Genomic DNA, 25826 nt, shown 5'->3' with positions numbered 1-25826 from the left:
AAACATTTTAGATGTTATGAAATTTGATGTTATGGGTTTTAGATGTTCTGGTCTCGATGTTATGAATTTAGATGTTATGGGGTTTTAGAAGCCGTGGTGGTGCAGCGGTAGCATTGTTGCCTCACAGCAAGAGGTTCTCCTGTTCGATTCTCGGCTGGAGTGCCTTCTGTGTGGAGTCTGCATGTCCTCCCCGCGGTCGAGTGGCGTTCGAAAGACATGTGTAAATGGGCATGCCTTCGTTGAAGGCTGGGCGTTGGGCTGGCAACTCGGCACCATAAAAATCTACTGCCAGTCATTAGCAAACCGGAGTTCGGCTTTGGCAACCCCTAACCGAGAAAAGCCGAAAAGACAAACATGGGTTTAGATGTTTTGAAGGGGACCCATATACACATATACATACACATATAATATATTGCGCATGTGTATATATGTCAAATATTCGAACCCAAACTAATCGAACATTAGTGATTAAAACAAAATCAAAACTGATCAAAACGTGAAAGCAGTTTCCTTTTCTGATCAGTCAGAAAACCCTACGACTAGATTCCTCCCCTTCTCCAATTTAATATGATGTGTTAATCTTAATCCTGCCCTGCCCCTAAAGCAACCTTACATATTGCATTAGAAAAAACCCTTTCCATAATACTACCACTACACAAGACACTGAGGCATACACCACATACATTGTCACACATGTTCAACACTAAATATATTGTGTTACCTAGTCCTTACTCTAATCCTAACCTGCAGACATACTCACACACTCTCCTTCACATAATGCTCACCCTTTCTCACACTTACCTCGATCACACAACCCATCTAACTACATTTGATAGCTTCATCACTCAGCAAATATCAGGTTCAACAAAATGCACTTTTGACTAATTTTCCAAGCACATAACTCACTCAGCAAATTAATTATGCATGAAGGTAACTCATATATTTGTGTACATAAATAGTTATATTCTAACCACTGTCCTTATTCCCCAGTGTGTTTGTGAGTTCCATTGCCTTTGTTATATGCAGGGGACATATTCCTGCAGGCACTTTATTGGAAGGTTGTCTTGACACTGTTTTTATTCTGCACATGCTGTATTTGTCTAGGATTCAGGTATTCTAGAATTGCATCTAGTTCTGCACCTTTACCCTAGAAACACTGACCTAGCTATTGCCTACCTCCACGTCCCACAGGCCATCCAGTACCTAAACCTAAACTTGATCATAAGTCACCAGCAACATAGGAAAATGACCTGACCCCATACCAGGAGGTCATCTAACCACAAAAGTATAAATGGAAGTCTATCTGGTATTCCTTATAGCTGGTCTGTAATCGATACTTTTGTTAAACAAAAACTGGAAGTCATGAGTGACCAATCCAGACTCAAATTTTTTGAGTAAATATAGTAGAAAGTCAGATTTAAGTAGAATAAAACAAATATGGGTAATGCAGATAATTAGCTGTAAAGTCACAACAACTTTTCAGGTCAGACTGGCAAAATGGCTAAATGCGTACCACCAACCAGACTTAAACAGTTGATTTAACGTGGTCTCTTATTTAAAAGTGTAGATAAAAGTTGATTAATGATGCCTAACTAAATGCTTTGCTTGCTTCAGTGTTATTTTAAACTGAGGATGGTGCACCTGAAATGGTTTGTGATTTTTGCAATAAATTTGGTCATGCATCTACAGTACTGTATGTGTGCCTTGTTTTACTTGTTATTACAGTAGAGAGTCGATTATCCAAACTGTGGTTATCTGAAATGTCAGTTATCTGAACGCAGCCTCCAATGTTTTCGAGTAGGAAAAGTCATAAAGTCTGAATATGTAAATGTTATACATATTCACTTGTGCATGTTTTTTGAGCTCATAGCTCGTTCATGTGTGAACAATATTCTTTATTGTCCACTGCAATCGCTTAATGATTTAAAAGTTTATTCCCTGCATGCAGAAAAAAAAAACAAGATTTGAGAAGTTTTTTATCAGGTTCAATGTATGATTATCTGAACTACCCTAGATCCTAATTAGTTTGGATAATCAGCTCTCTGTTGTTTTACTGTGGTATGTCAAATTTTTGTTGGTTGTATATAAGAACTAAATGTATGGTATGCTGAATGTTCCATGTGAGTCCAAAAAAACTACTTTCCCCAAAGTTGGTTCAATTACAAGAAAGATAAGTGACTCAGGTTTCAAAAGTATTTTTTTCTCTTTTGATGGGCAAGCCCTACCTTGACATCCTGAACAATGTAATTGAGTCCAGAGTCATCGTATCTTTGGGTAAGGGGGGAACCCCAGCCACATTGACCTCCTTCAATGAATACAGTTGTCATTCAAGTGGAGGGCTACGTTACTTGCCAGAGTGTTGTATTGCATGTAGGTACTTTATCCTACTTTTGCACTTTACACCTGGTGTTTATGTTTAGCTGTGGAATTGTGTAAGCCATCAGGTACTACCCCCTCACTCCAGATTGTGTATTCTGATTGGTGGAGGGTGGGAGGGAGGTTGACACAATCCTAATTTAAATGTCTAGTGCTTGCATGTTTGTAGATGACCCATAGGAGTGTTTTGCATATTCTGGTTGTGATGTTGCCAACTGTATTGTAAAGCAACACTATTTGATGTAGATTTTGAATGAGATCTGTCACTGTTCTGTGCTGTATGTTTTCAGCTCAGTCATTAAAACAGGACAGTTCTACTAACTTTAAATTTTAAAATAAGATATGTACATCATTCTGTTGTTTGCCTGCCACATATGTGTCACACATTCTTGTTATACACATTACCTTTTCCCTGTTGATTGTAATGGTTGCTCTCTGTGAAGAGATTTCAGTTCCCAAAAGTTCTCTCCCCCTTTTTTCCCGCACCAAATATTTTATCTTTTCTAGTGTGCTTCATCACTTGCTGCATGGAGAAAAACCTCCTGGTGCTTAACATATGAAGTACACTTGTGGATCCGTTCTTTTGCTGAAAGGCTAGATCCTTCCACGGTTATAGTATGTAACTTTGATGTGGCCTTTATCCTGTTCCATTTCTTTAGTCTGCCTCCTTGCTATGAGCTTGTGATCCTTACAAGATTTAGCTTCACTGCTCGTTATTAATCTCGGTACCCATTAAAGTGTCTGCTTCTTCTTTCTGTATAGTATTTTGTCCAAAGGTTAAGCAACCACTAACTCCTTGCAACATCCTCTGTACCACAAACAAATAGCAAGTTATTAAAGTGGGGCAACCCCCCCCCCGAGATCTGCAGTCACTAAACCAGCACCTAGTACTCACTTAAAAATCTAAACATCATAATGGTGACTGTCTATACTCTGTTTGTGTTACAAAACTGAGGAACTTGATCCCAGCAGATGTTAGAAATATGTCATTAGAAATATGTCATGTTAATGTTGTCTACAATTTTAAATCTCGTGGTCTCCTTGAAGATGTTCATCTCAAGCAAACTAGTTGTTGCTGTTGTTTTTCTTTCGGCTTTTCCTGGTTACGGGTCTCCACAGCGGAACTCCGATCCGCTAATGATTGGCAGTAGATTTTTTATGGGTGCCAAGGTGCCAGCTCGATGCCCAACCTTCAACGAAGGCAAGCCCATTCTACGCACATCTTTCGAACGCCACTTGACCGCGGGGATGACATGCAGACTCCACACAGAAGGCGCTCCAGCCAAGAATCGAATGGGAGAACCTCTTGCTGTGAGGCAACAATGCTATCGCTGCTGGTCCCATTTCCAAGAGCCCTTCTTATTCTACACCTTATCCCATATGTAATTTGCAATCTTAATACCTTGTACTAATTCCCCATCATCTTACAGTTATCTATCACTAAATCTCCAAACTTTTATTATAGTAATTTCCTGGTTATAGGTCTCTAGTAAATCTTACTGATTGGATATAGTATGCACATGCCTTATCTGCTGTCTTTGTGCTGATAATAGAGTGGGACCATGTACATATACTGTAAAATAATGATGAATGTTCTATTGATGTGCATGTTTTTATGCTGTATGTAGTGTATGCTAAGTTCTATAGAAATGTGTGTGGTTAACATGTTATACATGCTATATAGTATATGTAACATGCTGTTTACCTCTTAAATAATACTGACAGTTATTGTATATTTTTAGTGTTAACTCATTCAAATGTGTGTAATGTGCAACATTTCTCCCCAGGCCTCCTCTGACTTTCCCGGTAAACAAAGTCAAAGTTAAATGAATAACCAAACAAATAATTAATTAATATGGTAAAGCAGCCATGTCCAGTGCCCACACAGGGTGTGATGGAAAGAGTCCAGTGACAAGTTCAGCTAAGTGTTGCAGCTACTCTGTATGCAGCAGTCTTGCCTAGCAATTCTCCAGCCATTGTTCTGTTTAACCCAGGAATCCCTGAACTCTCATTTTAACCTACACTGTACCACTGCCTCCAGTACTGTGGTCTGGAGGCTCACCACTCTTTCTGTGAAATATTATTACCTTAAAGATAGCCTTGTGTAGTCCCTGCCTTCCTGCCTCCAATGTCTACTTCTCTCTTTCTGTCCTTCTGTTCATCTCTCTGGCATATCCCATTTAACTTTTTTCTTCCATTTTGTATATGCCAAAATGATTACATTGTGCCTTTTACAATAGCCCCATTTATTTCCTTGATTTTTATGAAAATGTATTCCACACTATGTATAAGCCTGATCTGTGCTGCACTGTGTAGGTACTAGAAGGGGACACAGTATTTCCAGTTTGGCAGAGCCATTGATCTCTCTCACTCTGTCTCTCTGCTTATGCAGCCCATTATGCTGCTGTCCTTTCTCAGACCCTGCCATATGGCTTTGAATGAATCAGTTTAGGGACAATTATGAATTCTTCTTGATCTGTTTTCTCCTTTTCCTTCTTTGAACTACCCTTCAAGCATGTATGTTCTTCTAGACCTCTCCACCGTATTATCATGGCTTTACATTATTACATTAAATTCTAGCTACTATATGTCTGCTCACCGCACAAGCTATGCCAGGTCTCATTAGCGGCTGGTCCTTCTTTTAAAGAGCACTGCATTGTCCTTGTGGCGTATCAGGCTGGTCATGCTTTTCTGTGCCACTTCTATTTTTTACACAGGTGTTGTAAATGTACCAGACTAAGGTCTTTATTCATGAGCTCTCTATTTACCCGGTTTTAATCAGACTGTTCTTCTGTCAGTCCATGCTTTTGTTCATTGAGGGAGTTTTCTATCCATGTAACCATTTTGGTTTTTACCTAGGTTGAGGATGTTACCTTTCCTCATTAGAATCCCCACTTTGCACCTGAGTCTGGATTCCTCCAGTTGCTTTTTTGGGATGTGATCACATTCTATGTCTGCTAGAGCATTACAGTCTTCAGTGACTATAGTTTACTCTCTTCAGTGACTATAGTTCTTTCTTCTTTGTCAAGTTAAACTTAAATAAACTTATAAACAGACTCACTACCACACTCATACATGTTAACACTCTGGCTGTTCTCCCAAAATGGTACTGCTGCCTGCACATGCTAAGTATTTATATGCACATGCCTACATCTGGAAATGCTTCTTAAAGGTACATACACGCACACTGATCTACATCCTCCCTCTGAGAAATAGTCCATTTATGAAATGACAGTACTCAATATCATGCAATTTACAGAAATGATCTTTTGAGATGTGGTTATACAAAACTAATTCTTTGACATGCAGTTATACAAAATCAGACACCTATAAAACAATTATGTCCAAGTTGCTGTGTATTTTACACTATTTTACTCTGGAAATACGACCTGACCATGTAACATAAAAGTCAGAATTGGATCTAGCAATGAGGACTGTCTTCAAGGAATGTTCAACTTTGGGGACAACTGGGACATCATCAGGAATGGGATGGACACTACGACATGTTCTTCAGTATGAACATTGTCAGGGTTGCTCTGAGAGCTAGAGACTGGATATCACAGGTAGGATGCTACAATATCATTTCTGATAACAGGAAGAAGATATCTGCAGTTTTTCCTGTACTCTATATCCACAGATTCCACTAAGTAGGATCTTGGCTTGGTACACATACCTCTCACTTGACCAAATCAATCAAAGCCTTTCGCTATTTGCATCCTCACAGTCTCTCCTTCTTTTAAGGGACAAAGAAATCTGCTTGTTTTATCATAGCTGGACTTCTTTGAAGAAAGCTTCTTAAAAAGTTGGGCTTTGATTGCTCTGTTGTTTTTAGTATTAGGCACCAACAAACTAGAACTAATAGGCGAGGTTGTTTTGGTTTGCTTAGATAGAAGTCTGAGCAGGCGAGACAAGGTGGTTGTCATGGAGTATATTTCTGAGAGTGAGTAAATTCGAGAAGATATTGGTAGAAATGCTTTGACCTCTCAAATAATTGCTTTGCACTCTCTACTGCATGTTCAGCAAAGCCATTTGACTGAGGATATTCAGGACTGTTAGTAACATGGATAAAGTCCCACTCTTTAGCAAATCTCTGAAACAGTTGACTGGTAAAAATGAGAACCGTTGTCAGAAATAACTTTGTGTGGACTACCAAGGACTGAGAAATTACATTTCATCTTAGTAATAACAGCACTGGATGTCAGGTTAGGTAGCAAATCGGTCTCAAACCAGTTTGAATAAGAGTCTACCACCACTAAGTAATGTTGATTGTTCCACTCAAATATATAATTTGCTACTGTTGACCAAGGTAGTTCAGGAATTTAGTTTAGTTGGTGGCTCTTTTTGCAAATGCGGCTTAGTACTGTTGCACACTGAACAAGAAGAAAGCACTTTATCAATGTCTTTCACTAGAGAAGGTCAAAGTAGTAGTCCTCTCGCCCTTCTTTTGGTAGAATCGGAACCTGGTGGCCATAGTGTAAAATCTGAATGTATTCACGTTCCAAGGAAGTAGGAACAGTAAATTTTGGACCTTTGAAAATGATCCCATCTACCATCAGCATCAAATCTCTGTATGGAAAGTAAGGTGGTACTTCTGATGGTACACAGGATTGCTTTGACAGCCATCCTACATTGATGAAATGGTTGAACTTTTGCAAAATTGGCTCAGTTTTCATATGATCTCTTAGCTCATCAAGTCTTGTGGTAGAAAGATTATGCACTTCCATGACATCAAGGTCAACATTCTCTGCATCAAGCTCTTCCATGGTATTTCTGGAAGATCTGGATAAGGTATCACCCAGATAAAGAAGTTTACCCCTTGTATAGACCATTTTGATATACTTTTGCAATTTGAGCATAATTTTTTGTAATCTTGCCGGAGCAAAATGCATAGGCTTCTTTAAAATAGTGACTAGAGGTTGATGATCAGTTTTATTTGGATAGCTTGACCATAAATATAATCATGGAAATTCAAACATGCGAACACAATTGCCAAAAGTTCCTTCTCAATTTGAGCATACTGCATCTCAGTTTGGGTAAGAGTTCTAGATGCATAGGCAACAGGTCAGCCCTCTTGAAGAGTGACTGCACCAAGACCGAACTCTGAAGCATCACAGGAAAGAACTACAGGTTTGCGGACATCATATTATCTTAATGTAGGCGGGTTAGCAATTTGTTGTTTGAGGTTATCAAATGCTCTCTGGTGTTGTTCTAACCATGACCATGCAACATTTATTGCACACAGGTAGCCTGAAAAAAATTGCTCCATTGCATGCTGAAAAACTTCACTGGCAGAATTTATTCCAAAAGGCATCCTGAAGAATCTGTATCTACCAAATGGGGTACTGAATGTAGTCAGTAGTGAAGATTTGCAATCAAGCATCACTTGCCAAAATGAACTCTTTTCATCTAAGACATTTGGCATGAGGGTGGCAATCTCCTCAACTGTATGCATAGGATGATGAGGCCTTTTTAATGCCTTGTTCAATTCTCTTGGGTCAATGCATATTCTGGTCTCATCTGAATTTTTCTTATGAGCAGCTGCCATGGAAGATACCCACTCAGTTGGTTCTGTGACTGGACAAATCACACCTTGCTGCACTATTTTGTCTAACTGGACCTTGACGTTGTCCTGCATAGCTATTGGAACTCTCCCTGCTGGTCTGACCACTGGACTGACCTCTGGGTCTACTTTCATGGAGTACACAACTAGAAGTTTGCCTAGCTTGTCGTCGAACACATCAGCATACTCTGAGAAAAATAGCATTACTGAAGCTGGAACTGGGAAATGTGCTTACGTGATGTACTTCTTTGGCAAAAGAAAGCAGTTTCATTCTCAAACTGTCTCTGAGACCTAGTAATGACTGCACAAGTCTTCAGACTCCATAAAATTGCAGGGTGTAACTGTTCTCAGCCGAATAGCATGAATGCACTACTGAGCCTTCGGTTTGAATCTCATCATCTCCATAAGCAATAAGCTTTGCACAATTGCCCAAATTAAGTTGCTCAGCAACTCTCACTTTAGCAAATGTTTCTGCTGCCATTACATTACACTTTGAATGAGTGTCTACTTTGAGCTCTGTGGGTTTACCGTTGATAAGGACAGCACAAAATACTTCATTCTTTGCTAGCAAATCTATGGCATTAACCTTTTCTTCGACTACTGATACACCATCTATATAGAAAGTAGGGTTGCAACTCTCTACATGATCAACTTGCTTTTTTGACTGACCTTTCTTAATAACTGAATGAGGCTTGCTTGATTTACAGAACATTTGAAAATGATTCAATTTTTTACACTTGTGACATTTCTGACCAAATGCCAAGCACGTATCTCTTTTAGACTCATGGTTGGCACCACTATTACGACAGTTAACAATAAGACTTGACTTGGGTTTTTCTGACTCATTCTTATATTGTACTGAGCATGCCCTTTTTACTGAGCTGGTCTTGAGACTTGCTAGAAAACTATGGGGTCTCCCTGCCACACCCACAGGGGTTGCTGCTGCCATGTGCTTAGGCCTGTTTCTGCTTGCCATGTGTTGCATGATGTCTATGTTTACTCTAGAGGCTGCTGAAGCCATGCTGTTATGACTTGTAAGCATACTTGTCTGCCTTTCTGTGATCTCATGCATTTGACAAATCTCTATGTTTTTGTTTAACATTAAATCACTGCCACCATGCAAAATCTTTCTCACTGCAGCACTATTAACACCACACACAAGCCTGTCCTTTATTAACTCATCTTTCAAGTCACGAAATCTGCATGTTTTAGCTTTATTTCTCAAGTCAGTGATGTAAGCTGCAAAAGTTTCACCTGGCTTTTGGTCTCTTGTATAAAATAAGTGCCTTTCTAATGTAACATTTGTCTGGGGGGGGTTGTACATTTCTCTAAATTTACTTTTTAAGCACTAGGGGTCTTCCCTTGATTCAGCCTTTACCACAGTATGACAGTTTTCCCCCTCTCCTGCATATACTTCTTGTGCATACACAAATGAACTCTCTCTTTCAATGGTTTCTGACCCAGCTAAGCTAAGCAAAATGAATGCCCTTGCACATGCATCTTTGTCAGAGAAAGCTGCTTGTATGAAAATATTGTATTACTGCTCAGATACTCTCCAATTCTCTGCTATATTATGATCAAACACAAGTAGACCTGGTCTGCGAATTGCCCCTGCCATATCAACACACAGTAGTGAAGATGCTTGAAATTATGTATGAACATATAAACATAACTATATATGCCAGAACTTTATCCCAGTACTTGTAATTATGCCCAATAGCACAACAAACTCTTTGGAACAACTGCACTTTGCCAAATAAATCTCCGTAGCACAAGAGCACTTTGAAATCACTGTACTCTATGAAACCACTCCTTATCAGTGTAAGAAATACTTTGAAATGACTGTACTTTGTGAATAACTGTACATAATGGAAAAAGTTCAGCGTAAAAAACACTTTAAGATGAATGCACTTTGCAAATAAACTGTACACAGCACCAAGAACCTTTCAAATGGCTGTACTTTGGGAAAATAACTCTGTACAGTGTAAGAAGCACTCCAAAATGGTGGCTTTCTGCAAACAAATGCGCACAGCACAAGAAACTTTTTGAAATGGCTGTACTTTGACTGCACTTTGCAATATAACTGTACTTTGCACACAGCAAACTCTTTGAAATAATTGCACCGTAATAAAGCACACACTCTGGAAACACTTTGCACACTCTTGAGATACTTTGAACAACTCTAGTTATGCTTTGAATGGCTTTGGTCAATGTGAAATAGTAGTTTGTGCCCAAAACTCAGCCTTTTGCTAAAAACGTGCAGTCACCTTGCTCTTTAAGCTTAATTTTGCCCTTTTATTGTACTTGTTATGCATTTTTAATCTCTTATCATGTTCATTATGCTTTTCGTTGCCCGTTTTACTTTAAACATGCTCGTTATGCAAACCAAAGGTAATACTGAGCCCTGTATGAATAGTTCTGCTACTTTTATGAAATATTGTGTTTTTGAACATTTAATTTAATTAATAATGCAGTTTGTGCCTTTTGTTTGCTTAATAATGCATTTTTGTGCTACTCGTCTGATTAATAATGCGTTTTGCGCCTTATAAATGCACCATTTCATTTTCTTTTCCAAATAAGTTATTTGTGCAGTTTTCTTTACCTTTAGTTCATTTCTAGCCCTTTTTTGTTTGTCTGAGCTCTATTTCCCTCAACCTGCTTATTCTACCTTCATCTTCAACTCTTCACCTCATGGCTTGAAGAAGTAGCTCTTCTAATCCTGGTTCTGACACCATGTTGCTCATCTGGTCAGGATAAAACAGACAAACATTCGTGGGTTCAGTTCAAGCAGCTTTATTACACACAAACACATCAGAAATGAGGCTTTGTAACTTAAACTTAAATAAACTTATAAACAGACTGACTACCACACTCATACATGTCAACACTCTGGCTGCTCTCTCAAAATGGCACTGCTGCCTGCACGTGCTCAGTATTTATATGCACGTGCCTACATCTGGAAATGCTTCTTAAAGGTACACACAATTTGAACTACAGCCCCCTCCAATTTTAAGTCAGCAGCAAAGTCTCCCTCATTTTCTCTTGTCATCATTAAACTCATAATCTTCCACAGCATATTTTATTGCATCTGAAATACTCAGGGTCAATCACAGCCTCCTTTAATGTTTATATTCTTTCTATATACCATAAATCCAAGTATCTCTATATTCCAGATCATCCAGTGTCCTCCATGCTTCTGTTATACCTTCGTCTTTCAAGTACAATGTTCAACTGACTCTTTTTTTTAACCCAGTTTTAAAAGAATGCACATTAACTTCAAATCTTCCATTTTTTAAACTTTATTTCCTTGTTCATTGCTTTGCTTCCTTTTCTTTTACTGTAATTTCATACCCTTGTGGCTGCCATTCACCCTGACATTGGAGCACTTTTCTTGTCTGTCCATTCTAGTTAATTTCAAAGGAGCTTTTGTTTTAACATACATTGGTGGTCCTTCTTTGAGAATCTTCTGTCTGTCCATGCTTAGATGCTGAAGGTCTACAGTGTAAGGCCTGTAATCCCCCCATCTAGTTCCTCAACCAGTTACTATCGCATATCTCTGTGGATAGCAGTATTGAGTCATTAAATTCTGTTTCTTTGCCTTCTCATACATGATACAAGTATCACCTCCTAAGTTGGCTGCTGAGTTGTCTGCGTTCCTTCAGACCTTTTAATCTCTATAGCTTTTAAGTTTTGACCTCATTTCTTAGACAAGTTCCACTCTGTACTACATTTACATTCAGCTTTTTACTTTAAGTGCCTGTTGTCATACATTTCCTATTGTGCTTTCCACTCATATTTCTTCATTGTTGCACTTAATTAGCTTACGGAGAGGCATTTTTTTAATATTGTAATCCTCATCCCCCTTTTAGACTATCAGGCTGCCATTTGCTATTGGCCTTTTTATTTCTCCTCCTCCTTGAATCCATGTGTCTTATGAAGGAGTTTAGAGCCGGGATTGTGACCATAATCTGGAAGAAGTTACTAGATTTTTTTAAAATGCTTTTATCATCCCTTATTGGTAAGTGAGTTTGATGCAGTGTTCACTACAATGAGCCATTGCTTATGCATATTTTTGCATATCTGTGATCCCCAGCTATAGTGCTATGCACTACTTAGAGGGCTTGTCTTCTCTGAGTTCCTAGTGCAGGAGCTGCACTTCTGGAAATTCCCCAGATGGCAGTTGTGCAATGGGACTCTTGCCAGTTCTGTCTCTCTCTTTTTAATTTCTCCAAGTCTTTTGAGTTACTAATACCATTATGGGACTGGACCCATTTCTTAAGTCAGGGTATAATTAAAGTTCATGAACTAATATTGTTTCAGTTTTTGATGTTAGCTATAAGTGGTCTCCACAGTACCTGCAATGTTCCCAGAATTGACTCCTCCTGTAATTCATACAGAGTTACATGTATTGGTATGACTGTAAATTCTTTTTTATTAGACCCATTGCTCCTACTACTATTGGAATGGTCTTGGTATCTTTTTTTCCACATTTTCCTTGTTTCTGCCTGCAAATCCTGATATTTTATGACTTTGTGTCTCTCGCCGTACGTAAGACACCTTAATCGCTGGGGTGTAGCAATTTCAGTGGGCAATGCTACTTTTGTCTTTTTTCATGGACTACTATGTCTGGTTTTCTTACATCTGTTTTTTTTTAACTGTTGGTAATGGGTGACCCCATGTGATGTCCACTTCATCATTCTCTATAATGCTTTGTGGTTCATATTTCCAATGCTTCTCTGCTACTTCTATATTGTACTGTTTGCACAGTCCCCAGTGCAATAGTCTTGCCACATTATTTGGCCTCTCAGTGTACAGGTCCTCTGCCATGAATGTATCACACACAGTAAGAAGATGTGTGACTGTTTCCAAATTTTTTTACAGAACCTACATTTGTCTGTTTCTCCCACATGTTCAGTTGTCTTTGTAAATCAACGTATATGTAGTCCACTATCCTGGGCTGACATTATTAACCTTCAATCTTTTGGTTTCAACTCACCTCTTCTTAACCATTCCTGCATCAAATCCTGATCAACATGAGGTTGTTCCAGGAGATTTCTACAATTGCCACTTTAGCACTCTAAGCCTGTCAGTCAAAAATGTTATTTTCTTTTTTAATTCTTGAAAACTTGTATTCATTACTTCAGTAATGCTGGCTATCCATCTTAATCTGTGGTGTAGTTACTGTCAAAACCTGTATGGTGAGTGGGTTCATGAGGATGGCTTTTTGCCACTTCTGGCTTTAACATGCAGTTTAATCTCAAATCTTGGTTCCTTCTCTGACCTAATTTAATTTAGTGCTGCATGCTAAACTTTGTTCTAGATTTTTCTCACAGCAACTTTTTATACAGATATATAATGTGTGGTGGAAACAGAAGGGGTCTGCTACAAGCAACAAAGTCTTAGGAGCTCAAAGACCACTGTCTGAAAGCCAGGCACTTGGGCATCTTGTAGCTTACACTGGCTGTGGCTAATACTCGAACTTGAGTACATGTTTGGATGAGGTGTGACAACCCTGCATAGAAAGTGGAACTGACACATCTCTCCCAAGTACAGTATTTGAGTTCCAGCAAGGTAACTGCAGCAACCACAGGGAGTGAGTGGGAGGAGTTGACAGTGTAAGTTAAGGTTTCAGATTGTGATCAGGACATAGATTTAGGTTTAGAGAGTAGGGGAGGATTTTTAGGGTTAGGGAATGGAAGGGGAATTTATGGTTGGGAAATGAAATGACTGGGAACTTTATGGATTGGGAGGAGAGTTTTAGGAGTGTAGGGGGGATTTTAGGTTTTTTAGGAGTGGGAGGAGATTTTTAGGTTTTAGGAGCATGATGGGAGTTTTAGGTTTTAGGAGTGGGAGAAGCGTTTTAGTTTTAAGGAGCAATAGGGGACTTTAGGTTTAGGGAGGGGGGAGTAGTTTTAGGTATAGGGAGTGATTGGAGACTTTATGGTTAGGTATTGGAGGGGAATGCTATGGTTAGGGTTAAGGAATTTTAGGGTTAGAAACAGGCTTTGGTAAGCCTATGCAATTCAGTAAGGTCTGGCGATGGGAGGGCTAGCTACTTAAACAGTTATGTTAGTAGGAGTTAGAACAACTGCATTCATAGCTCTCAATCTTCCATCTTCAAAATGAGGAACACTGCCAGTCATAATGTGGATCATATGGGCAAAATGTGGAAAACTTGCTAACAACTTACTAACAGCTTCAACTAGGAAGCTCATAGGATGGTTAAAATGTGATATTTCTACTTACAGAATGGTTCTTTTAATTAAATAATATGATTCAGCTCTATTTACCATGGATATCAGTTAAAAATTGCTAACACTGAATGTATGGAACATTGAGGAGGTGAATGTTTTAGGACCCCAAATGAGGAATGTTCCGTGTAATGAGGTACACTTGGGAGGTATACTTACATTTCAGAGCAAGTGTCAGTATGCAGGTTTGTTGTATATCAAATGAATTTGTAGCTTCACTGGTCATTGTGTTATACTTTTTTTGCATTTACATACTTGATTGAGCTACCCTGGGTACTGGATAATTTTTGAAGAAGTAGTCAAACTTGTTTTCTGACTGCTTGGCCAAGAACTTTGAAATTCTCACCACTTCCTCCAGGTAATTTGCACGGAAGAAGACAAATGTGTACTTTTTCTGTACTTTCTTTTTTTTTTTTCATGCCCCTTTAAACATATACTGCCAATGTACAAGTTTCTTTCTATGTCCTTCAAGGATGCATCTGCAGTCATAACATATGGGTTGTCCTGCCCCAGGCAGCCCTTCGGTCGGCCGGATTCCAAAGTCTGGGTCTGGCCTCGGCTGATGTCGCACCTTCCCCGACGTCAGAGCGTCTGGGGTATAAAAGCAGCAGCCGATGCCATTTTCCTCAGTCTTTCTTGCCGCACGGTGCCCGAAGCAGAAGCTGTTTGCAAGTGCCGGTCGGTCAGATCCAGTGATTTCAGCTCCGAAGACTTCGAAAAAGCTAAGTACCCCGTTGGGGACTCTTTCTTGCCTCAGCCGATGTCAGATAAAGTAAATAATTGTTTAACTTGTGGGAAACAAATACCTCATAAGGATTTCCATTCCTACTGCCTTCCTTGCTTAGGCCCAGACCATGACGTATCGTCCTGTTCAGCCTGTGCTTCCTTCAACCGACAAACTCTTAGACGTCGGTCGGAGTTTGCAGAGGAATTTTTGGGGCTAGTTTTGCATATAAAATGCCGTCGGAGACTCCGACATCACATTTGGTGAAAAAATGGAAGGACAAGGACCGACACACGTGGCCCGCGGTTTCGGCTGAAACCACGGTAAAGCCTACCGCGAGTGTCTCGGTTTCGGCCGAAACCGAGTCCTCGGAGATTCCTTCATCCGAATCCACTCAACCGACCACCGCGGCCCGGGAGGCCCCGGCTGAGTCGGCTACCGAGCTACCTACCGAAACCAGTGTCCAGGATATGTCCGACACCATTCCTTTGGACATATCTACTCCTGCATGTGGGGCAGCTATTCCCCCTGCTTCCATGTCCATTAAGGCCTTCTCCAGGGCTAAAGCTACTAAACTTTCTAAGGCTTTACCTCCCAAGACTACCTCCCAGAGGCCTTCCTCTAGTACTCAGATCCTCAGCCTTGCAGAGAACCTTATTTCTTTAATTAGAGGTTCCAACCACACCCGGACAGGGCCTCTCACCCTCCACCAGACAAAAGGCCCAGGACTGAGCCTTCTGACCCACACTCTTCAGATGAGTCCACGGATGGTTCTGAGTTGTCAGACCACCAGGAGGAGGCTTATTCGCCCTATGAGGATTCTGATGCTGAAGAATCTATCCCTTCGGCCTCCCCTCCTGAAGAGTTTTCCTTTGGTGAGACTTTACACTCCATGAGAGAGCATTTTCAATGGCAAGGTCAGGAATTCTCTGATTCTAGAAAAAGATTAAGGACCTTTTTACATTTGCCTCAGCATAGGCCTTTAGCTATACCTCCTGTTTTGAATGTAATTGATAATGTGTACAATGATGTCAGTACAGCCCCTGATACTCTCCCCCCGGCCCCTGCCAAACCTGATAGATAATACAGGGTCCCGGATTCTCATTTCCATCTGTATAAAGCCCATTCTGCAGACCCAGAAATTATTACTCTGGGCCCTAAAGGGGTTGCGGCTGCCACTGCCAAAAATCTTCTACCTTCTGAAAGAGAGTCTAGAGCTTTAGAGAGATGGGGAAAGAAGGTATATACCTCTGCAACTCTTTCCGTCAGGGCGCTAAATTGTCAATTTCATATGATACAGTACCAAGAGTATTTGTTAGATGAACTGAACAAGAAGCTTTCTTCTCCTGAGCCCCTTGACCGTAAATCCCTTCAGGATTTGGTACACAACTCATAGCAGGTTAGTAATCATTTCTTAAAGTGTGGTTATGATGCATTGGAGGCTTCATTTAGGTCAGCTATGACTGGGGCAGTTATTCGTAGGCATGCCTGGCTGAAGGAACAATCTTTGCCAGACCATGTTAAAGCTAAACTCCTGGATGCTCCAATGGAGAAACAAAATGTATTTGTCTCCTCTGCTCAGGAGGTCTTAATAAAGTATGAAGAAAAGGCAAAATCTGTGCAAACAGTTAAGGATTTTCTACAAGTACAACCACCGAGATTTAGCAGAAACTGGCCTACTAAGAATTGGTCCTTTCCAGACTCGGACAGAGCCCAGAGAGGCAGGAACAGACACCCCAGAGGCAGAGGCCAATCTAGGGGCTCTTACAGAGGCCGTCAGTGGCAACCTGCCAACCAGAGAGGTAGTGCAACAGCAGCAACAACAACAACTACTACACCAGGACAGGCTCAATGACTTTACTCTGATTCCGCCCACCAGGGCTCAACTGGAAGCACCCTTGGGCGGAAAGCTTGCTTTATTCTAAAAAAACTGGCATTATATTACAAGGGACACATGGACACTGCAAATAATAGACAAAGGATACAGGTTCCACTTCCACAGTTTGCCAAAAAGAAACGGAATGCCAAACCTACCACCAAATCAGAGGGCAGAGGCTTTAAAGCAGGTCAACAACTTGATTCAAATGAAAGCCATAGAAAAAGTACCACTTTCAGAACAAGGCCAAGGATTTTACTCCAGACTATTCCTTGTACCAAGAAAAGAAAATCAATGGAGGCCTATTCTCGACCTGTCTGCACTGAATACTTTCCTCATTGTGCCAAAATTCAAGATGCTGACCCTACAGCAACTTCTTCCCATGTTGGGCAAGGAGTCTTGGCTGGTGACTCTAGATCTCAAGGAGGCATACCTGCACGTCCCTATTCGACCAAACTGCAGAAGACACCTCAGATTCCTTGCAGGATCAGAGCATTATCAATTCTCAGCATTGCCCTTTGGCTTATCTACTGCGCCCAGAGTATTCACGAAATGCCTGGCATCAGTAATTGCACACTGCAGACTTCAGGGGATTCAAATCTACCCTTATCTGGACAACTGCCTTATACAAGCGGACAACAAGGTAAATTTGATAAAAGACTTGGCCTATGCCATCCGCCTACTACAGGCATTGGGATACACAGTCAACATCCAGAAATCGAGACTGGTTCCATCCCAAAGGAAAACCTTTCTGGGTGCGGATCTAGACACAACCACCCAAATGGCCTTTCTCACAGAAGAAAAACAAAAACAACTTCCAGATTACTTCATGAATCTGACAAGACAAGCTCAGTTTACTGCAAGGAAAATCCTGCAGGCCCTGGGTTACATGGCATCCTGCATAATTCTGATACCACAGGCCAGGCTGCATATGAGAAAATTACAATGGTATCTAAGGAGTGTATGGTCTCAACACAGTCACAGTTTGGAAACTTTGATACCAATCATTCCTTGCCTTCAAAAGGAATTCCTGTGGTGGGCTCAGGCCTGCCAGTCCAACAGAGGATTGCCTTTCAACAAACCAAAAACAAAACAAACCATCGCCACGGATGCTTCAGACCGAGGATGGGGAGCACACATGGAGGACAAATGTATCCAAGGCCTATGGTCTCAAAGACAGCTACACATGCACATAAACCAAAAGGAAATGCTGGCAGTGATGCATGCAATCGAGGCTTTCAAACCCTTCCTCCATCAAGGCCACCTGTTAATAAGGACAGACAACACCACGGTCATGTGGTACATAAACAAGCAGGGAGGCACACACTCCTACCCTCTATGCCGGATGGCTATGAATCTATGGGAGCTATGCCTGAAACTCAATATCCAACTGCAGTCCCAGTTCGTGCCAGGAAAGGAAAATACACTGGCAGACAGCTTAAGCAGAACTACCATGGATGCACACGAGTGGTTGCTGCACCCAGACATCTTCCAACTCATAACAAAGGCATGGGGAACGCCGGAGATAGATCTATTCGCATCCCCCCTCAACCATCAACTGAAGACATTCTGCTCAAGGACATACCACCCACAAGCATGGAAGGTGGACTCTCTCTTTCAGCTGGAAAGCTCTAAAAGTATATGCCTTCCCACCTCTCCCTTTAATATACAAGGTTCTACTGAAGATCAGGGAGGAACAGCCAAGAGTGATTCTGATAGCTCCAGACTGGCCAAGGCAACACTGGTATCCACTATTGAGGAGCATGTCACAGGCAAAACCATGGCCTCTCCCCCTATGGCCTCTTCTTCTGACGCAGAACAATTTCAAGATCATGCATCCCAACTTAAAAACATTGCAGCTAACTGCCTGGAAAATCCCTTAAAACCAAAGCAAAATGTTTTATCACAGACAGTGAAGGACATTATCATGGAAGCTCGCCGGCCTTCCACAAGGAAGACATACTCAGCTAAATGGAAAAGATTTATCATCTGGAACACATCAAAAGGCTTAGATGTGACAGTGGCAGACATGACACATATTCTGGAATACTTAGCAGAACTGTTCCACAATGGCCTTTCCTATTCTTCCATTAAGATTCATGCTTCAGCAATTTCAGCTTAATACAGTTTGGATCCACCTATATTCTCACACCCTCTACTCAAGCAATTTCTGAGAGGGATCAAAAATATTAAACCCCCAAGAAAACCCCCTTTACCTGCTTGGGATCTCAACTTTGTCTTGGAGAAACTAACACTTCCTCCCTTTGAACCAGCAGCATCAGCGGATCTCCAGTTTCTGTCTTGGAAAACTGCATTCCTTCTGGCAATAACTTCAGCAAGAAGAGTATCTGAGTTACAGCATTAATGGCAGTACAGCCATTTCTTATCTTCCATCAGGACAGAGTTACACTAAGAACTAATCCTACTTTTATGCCAAAGGTGGTATCTAGGGTATCCTTGAACCAAGCTATTCACTTGCCTACGTTCTTCCCAAATCCACAGAATAGAGGGGAAAAACTTCTGCACACCCTGGATATACACAGACAACTACGCTACTACTTGGACAGGACTAAAAGTAGCAGAAAAACTGACCAACTATTGGTAGCATATGCTGCTGGGGTGCAAGGAAAAGCAATTTCCAAACAGACAATTTCAAAATGGATAGGAAATTGCATTCGATTTTGTTACTCCTTTCATGGAAAGTCAGTTCCTGCAAACATCAGGCCTCATTCCACAAGGGCCACGGCCACCACTACAGCCTTCCTACAAGGGGTGGCTACCAAGGACATTTTAGAAGCTGCTACTTGGAGATCCGTGCATACATTTACCAAACATTACAATCTACCTTTATACTCCAGATCCAGAGCAGGCTTTGCCACTGCAGTCCTGCAGGGGATCTTAACTAGTGCCAAAACACCATTCTTTGTAGTAACTGAAGGACATGCTTAATGTCAGGCAGTGGAGCAGCAGGTAGAGTGGTATGCCCTGCTGGGGCAGAACATTGTATGGTGGATAGGACACTGAGAGGGCAGGAAGCTTTGCACATGCCTTTTTTCATTCTCTGGGGAAACTGTATTGGAAATAAACTTTGCCAATTAAAATGGAAAGGCTGAGATTTACAAGGGCAGTTACGTAGCTCTTCTACTTGTTTCGTAAAAAACATTTGCACATAGTTGTTTGCATTTAGCAAGAAGGGAGATGTTTGAAATTGGTTTTGCTTGTCCTCTTGCTTCATCCTCTGTGGTTAATGGTATATTTAAAGGCAATGGAGGATGAAATCAGAAGGAAGGAAATAGGCCATATGTCTATCCTATGGTTATTAGGAGATTCTTCAGGTTTACCTTTATATTGTCGATCCCGATATGAGCAACACGACTTCTGCGAATGCCAAAATGCGAACATCTCCAACGTCGAATTTCGAATATGCGAACGACAAAACCTTGACCCTTTTTGACCCATGGTAAGCATTGGTGTGGAGGTGTTGCGCGACTCGAAATGTCGAATGTTTTTTGATGTTTAAAATTTTTTGCGGTTTTGGTTTGCTCAAACCGCGTCGATAAAGTGGCCGTTCGACAAAGTGTGATTGACGATTTAAAGGTAAACCGATTCTTCATACATGTAGGGAAAGATAAGAAGATCTCTTGATGCATGCACAAATGCTAATTGAAGTTGTTGCCTTCTTGGGTCACTATGCTCACCTGAGAAGTTAAAACTACTAAATAGTCATTTAAACAAGATTATGCAGTGTCAGTTATTTGGCAAGTCAGTGAGTAATGGTGTTGCCTCTTGGTTGTTGGTGTAATTGGAATACTATGAAGGAGAAGTTTGGTCACTGTTCAGAATGAGATTGCCATGATGTTCTGTGTTCCAGTAAAAGAAAACCAAAAAAGTATCTGGGTGAATTTTGTTAAAGGAGTAAGTAGTCCACAGATCATATGAACTGAGCTGGTAAACAGCTAATGTGTGATATTCATGATAAGGCAGCTGAGATAATAAAACAGGGTTAGCAGATGGGGCAACATTTAATTGGAATGAAGGGTGAGCAAAGAAAGTAGAATTTAAGATCATATGGTGGTGGTTTGGAAGTTGAAGGCTATGTAAAAATAATACGATGGTGAAGTGGACTGGTTGGGAATAGTACAGGTAGAATGTTTGTCATTGTCAGTGTCTAAAGTTACGTACAGGAAACCAAGGCCAATGTTGATAATAGCTGTTGACCTACTGTGAGAAAGAGAACTCTATAGAAATTGTGCACTTGGGAAGAAAATTGACCCTAGACAGGAAACCTACATTTGTAGAACATAATTATTTTGAGGTGATGTTAAAAAGTCTGCAGTTTGTGGATGCAATGCCAGAATGTCAGGAAAAAAATGAAGTTTAGATTCTTACTTCCAGATATGTTAAGAGGTGTTTTGGAATGGTGATGTGTTGGCTTTTAATAGTCAGGTTAACACAACTGGAAAAACAAGACAATTAACCTATGAGATGAGAATCCTTATCATTTTGTTCCATCTGTGGTTAAAAGATGAATGGAAGAAAGATTGGGTTTAGTGAAGAAAAGATGTTGAGTATCTGTATGCTATCCAAGGAACAAAATTGCTAGACAAACTAGAAAGCTCTGTGTGACTGAATGAACTAGTGTATTTTGTGTACATGCTATGTTAAAACAAGGCAATGAAAGCTCAAGGCTTACCAGTGAGTATCATTGTTATGTCACAGTTCTTGGCCACAGTGCCTTTTGCTCAGAGTCTGCATGTCATCCCATTGTTTGCTTGGATTTTCCCCAAGTACTTTGGTTTCCTCCTATGTCTCAGAGATTTGTGATAGGTGCATTGATGAGCCTAAATTGTCTATAGCTGTGTGTGTGTTTAAGATATGGCACTTTACTTCCATTTCCTACTTGCCTATTAAACTCTGTGGTTGGCAACTGTTGTTCATAGGGTCACTGTTGGAGTCGGATGTGACTTGGCAACAATAAATGGATGGAATGAGAGATCTATCCAGTGAGTATATGTGACTGAATGTTTCCACATTAGTTCTTAGTAGGGTCATTGTGTATTCAAAATGCTAAATGCTGATGTTGCAATAGCTTGAGTTCATCAGTTATGGCTACCCTCGAAGAAATTCTTAACAACCCCCTCCACTGGCTACTTGCAAAGCATCTCACCTTGAAAGTGATGTGTTTTGGCACATCCCAAAGACTCAAAAAAAAATAAATAAAGTGCCTCCTCTGTCAACCCCCATTCTTACAATAACCAGCACAGTGAGCAAGTTGATACCTTCAAATACCTAGAAATCACACTTGACCCTAACCTCATAGCGTTGAACATCAGCAACATGAACTCCAAAATCAACTCTACCCTCTTTGGTTATCACCAAGTCTGTCACTTCCAAAGGCTGAACTGCTATTGGGAAAAAACTGTACAGCCTCAGGTGGAACATGGCCTCCCATTACTTGTATATGCTTTAAAGAAAAAAATAAATTACCTACAAATTATTTCTAACAGAATTTGCCACTTATCCTTCTCTCACCTTGAAGTGAACACCACTGTATCATAGGTTCATAGGAGATTACTAGGCTAATCATTCAAGAGCCCTTATAAGCCCAGCCCGTTTTACCCAGATTTTACCTAAATTTCTGCTCCTAGAGGAAAGATAATGGTCAGCAAACAGGGTTTTGACAATTTTTACAGACTGCCTCTTTCCATAAGGGCCATGGGTGCCATCCCAGGACTGAATCCATTGGTCCAGATTGTGTTTAAAGATGGCCAGGGAAGGGCTCAGCTTCACGTGAAAAGAAAGCCTTTTCCAGAGGAGGGATGATCTCTGGGACACATATCTGTCTCTCCAGCATGATCTGTTCATGTCCGAGATCAGGTTTAGATCCCTGGAGTGGGTAACCCTCATGCGATTAGCTTTGTGAATATGCAATGTTTTCATCAAGGCTGTGTCAGAGACGGTTCCTTATTATGCAATCAAAGACACTGCTCTTCAAATGAGTTAATAGTCTAACTGAACACATCGCAAACACTAAACTGCGAACGGCCACGTACGCAAATTTTTTCCTAGGGGAAAAAATTCAGTCGGCCGTTCTCGCGATTTGCCCTGTTCCCCAAAGCTGAGCAATCTTGGAGTTGGTATGTTTAATTGGGGGGGGTGCAGCCCCCTATGTTGGGGGGTGGGGGGTGAAGCCCCCTACTTGATTAGGATTGGGAAGTGTTTTTCGTTTGTTTACAGCCTCGCAAATTTTTTCCCTAGGAAAAAATTTGCGGACGTGGCCGTTCGCAGTTGTGTTTTCGATGTTTTTGGATCGACTATTACGCGTTCGAAGAACAGTGTCTTTGATCGCGTAATATAGACCCCCAAAGACTGCCTTGTAGGTCAGGCATAGACCACCCCTCGGTAATTGATAGGAAACCAAATGCAGTGGTAGGGCTTTTAATCTGTCCACATATGACATGTTGTTTATATCCTGTATTTTTTGGTGAGAAATCTCTGAAGACACTCCATCTCTTGCCAGTGCTTGGCAAGGTACATGCTAAAGGGTGCATTGTAGTGATTATTAGTCAGATGAGGGACGAGTACAGTGGTACTGTGACATCCTTAGATCTGGATGCCATGCCCTTACTTATAAGCTGGGCCACATAGAAGGATTTCCTCACCACCGTGGACACATAGTGGTCAAAGTTCAGATTACTCTCTATGTGAGTACCGAGATCTCTTGCCACTGGGTCCACTCTTAGGAAGGTGTTATCAATGTTAGAATTTGCTGGGGTATTTGATTTCCCAAAGGGTATTATTGTGCACTTCTTCGCATTTAGTTTGAGGACATGGCTCTGACACTAGTCATTAGTCTGTGACAGTCCTTTCTGTAGGATATCAACAATGTTTGGGGGGGGGGGGGTCAGTGATTGCCCTCAGCTTGCAGCCATCTGTAAAACTTGGTCAGCCAAAGGCCATCTACATTTGTCTTGACATCTGAGAAGTATATCCCTAACAGGAGGTGGCTCAGCACTGAGTCCTGAGGTACTCCTCTGTTAACTGGCCTCTTGTTGGATGTGGATTCCCCAACTGTAATAACATGTGTCCTATCCATGAGACATTTCGCTATCCATCTGGTGACATAGAGGTTTATGCCCAGTTTTGTGAGTGTATGTATAATACCCAAGTGGGTATTCTGTCAGATGTCTTGACCAGGTCAAGGTAGGTGGTGTGTACTGACTTACCCTCATCCATGGCCTTGGTGACCTTGTCCTGCCCTTGATGAAGCTGAGCTGGGTTGGGTCTAGAGTCTGCAGATTTCCTATGTCATTGTTAATCTGGTCCATGATTATCCTTTCCATAGCCTTGCATATGAGACTAGTCAGACTTATGGGTGGATAGTTTCCTGCATCTGTTGATGACACCCCCCACCCCCACCCCGTGCAGAGTGATCACTGTTGATGTCATCCATTGTACTGGGACAAAGTCTGTCTGGAAGCTGTGATAATATAATGATCCAAGTTGGTTTGCTAGGTCAAGTTTCAAGCTATTTAATAGGTACCCTGGGATTCTGTCAGTACCCACTGATGCTGTGCTTCTAGCTTTGGAGAGCGCAGTGACAACCTGTTCTTTTGTGATATCAGGCAAAGGAGTGGTAGGGAGTATTTCATGGGGAGTGACCAGAGGTGATGAGGTGGTGAAATATGCGATTCATTTATCGGCCAGCAGGTTTGCTATTTCTTCTGGTTTAGTATAAATAGTGTCATCTACAGCCAACTCAGCATACTGTTGAATGTTTCCCTAAATATTTTGGATATAACTGAAAAATGATTTGTGGTTATTCTTTGCATGGGAGGCTATTTTAATCTCATATTTACCTGTTGAAGACTTGACTAGATCACTGATTTGCCTGTTGAGACTAATGAGTTTTTTTTTTTTCTCTGTTGTGCACCCTCTGTCTTACTTCTGGACAGGAATGTCTTCCTTCTGTTGTATAGTCTGTTTATGTGAGGGGTCCACCAGGGTGACTTGTTTTTCTGATTAGACCTGGGTTTAGTTCAGTGAGGTACTGCTGTTTCTATGCAGTTAAGTGGTTGTACAAGGCATTTGTGTATACTTTTGCATAGGCCTCTGTGTTTTCGGGGTTAGGGAAAGCTTTAAAATTACCTATGCTATCACTTAGAAGGTAATTTGTCTTGGAAAAATTCTTTAGAGTTTTAGGGTTTGATGAGGGTTCTGCCATTACATTTATTTTAAAGGAGATGGATTTATTATACAATCTTACCAATAAGGACATTATGCTGGGGGGTGTGCAACACTCTGCCATATTTGTGAGTACTATGACAAGAATATTTGAGTCCTTAGTAGGAGTACAGACTAGCTGTTTCAGAGCATTTACATTGAACTGTTTCAGAGCATTTACATTGAGGCTTGCATGTTAGTAGTCATGTATATGTCCTAGTTTATGGAGGAGTAGTTAAAATCACCCATGGGTAGTGTGTTGGGCTGAATGGTAAGTGATTCTAGTAACTTCAGGTATGTGGAGTGGTTTTCACGGTTCATGGTTGAGGACCTGTAGCTAGCGATGACATAATGGGAGATTTTGCCTATGGTCGCTGGATGTGGAGTAGCTCAAGCAAGTCATCCTGCCTGACCAATCTTGAGGTGTGATTTTTTTTTTTTTTTTTTATGTAAATGGAAACACCTCCTCCTTTCATTTTTCCTTTTCAGACGTTGGTCTGAATGTGTGACAGGCATTTTATCCTTGCACTGCCAGGATGCTTTCCACAGCCTTGAATCACTTCTCTTTAACCGCACAGACATCAGCATTTTCAGCTTCCAGGGAGTGTGGTTTCTTGTTAAGACTCCTAGCACTGAGCAGTAGTACCTCCAGCTTTGCATTAGAAGAATTTGTTACATTGGTAGGTCTGTTGGTTTGGCATCTGTTTGTTTGACACTGCCTAAAATAGTCACAATAGAGGTGGCTAATGCCTTGGCCAGTATTCAAAAGCCTGGTGGCAACAGGCACAGACCATCTGTGGCAAAGCATGGTCTGTG

Source organism: Protopterus annectens, chromosome 2.part0 (assembly GCF_019279795.1).
Source record: "Protopterus annectens isolate FY-2018-M chromosome 2.part0, PAN1.0, whole genome shotgun sequence".
NCBI classification, from domain to species: Eukaryota; Metazoa; Chordata; order Ceratodontiformes; family Protopteridae; genus Protopterus; species Protopterus annectens.
The sequence above is the reverse complement of the archived record's forward strand: the minus strand, read 5'-3'. Positions refer to the sequence as shown.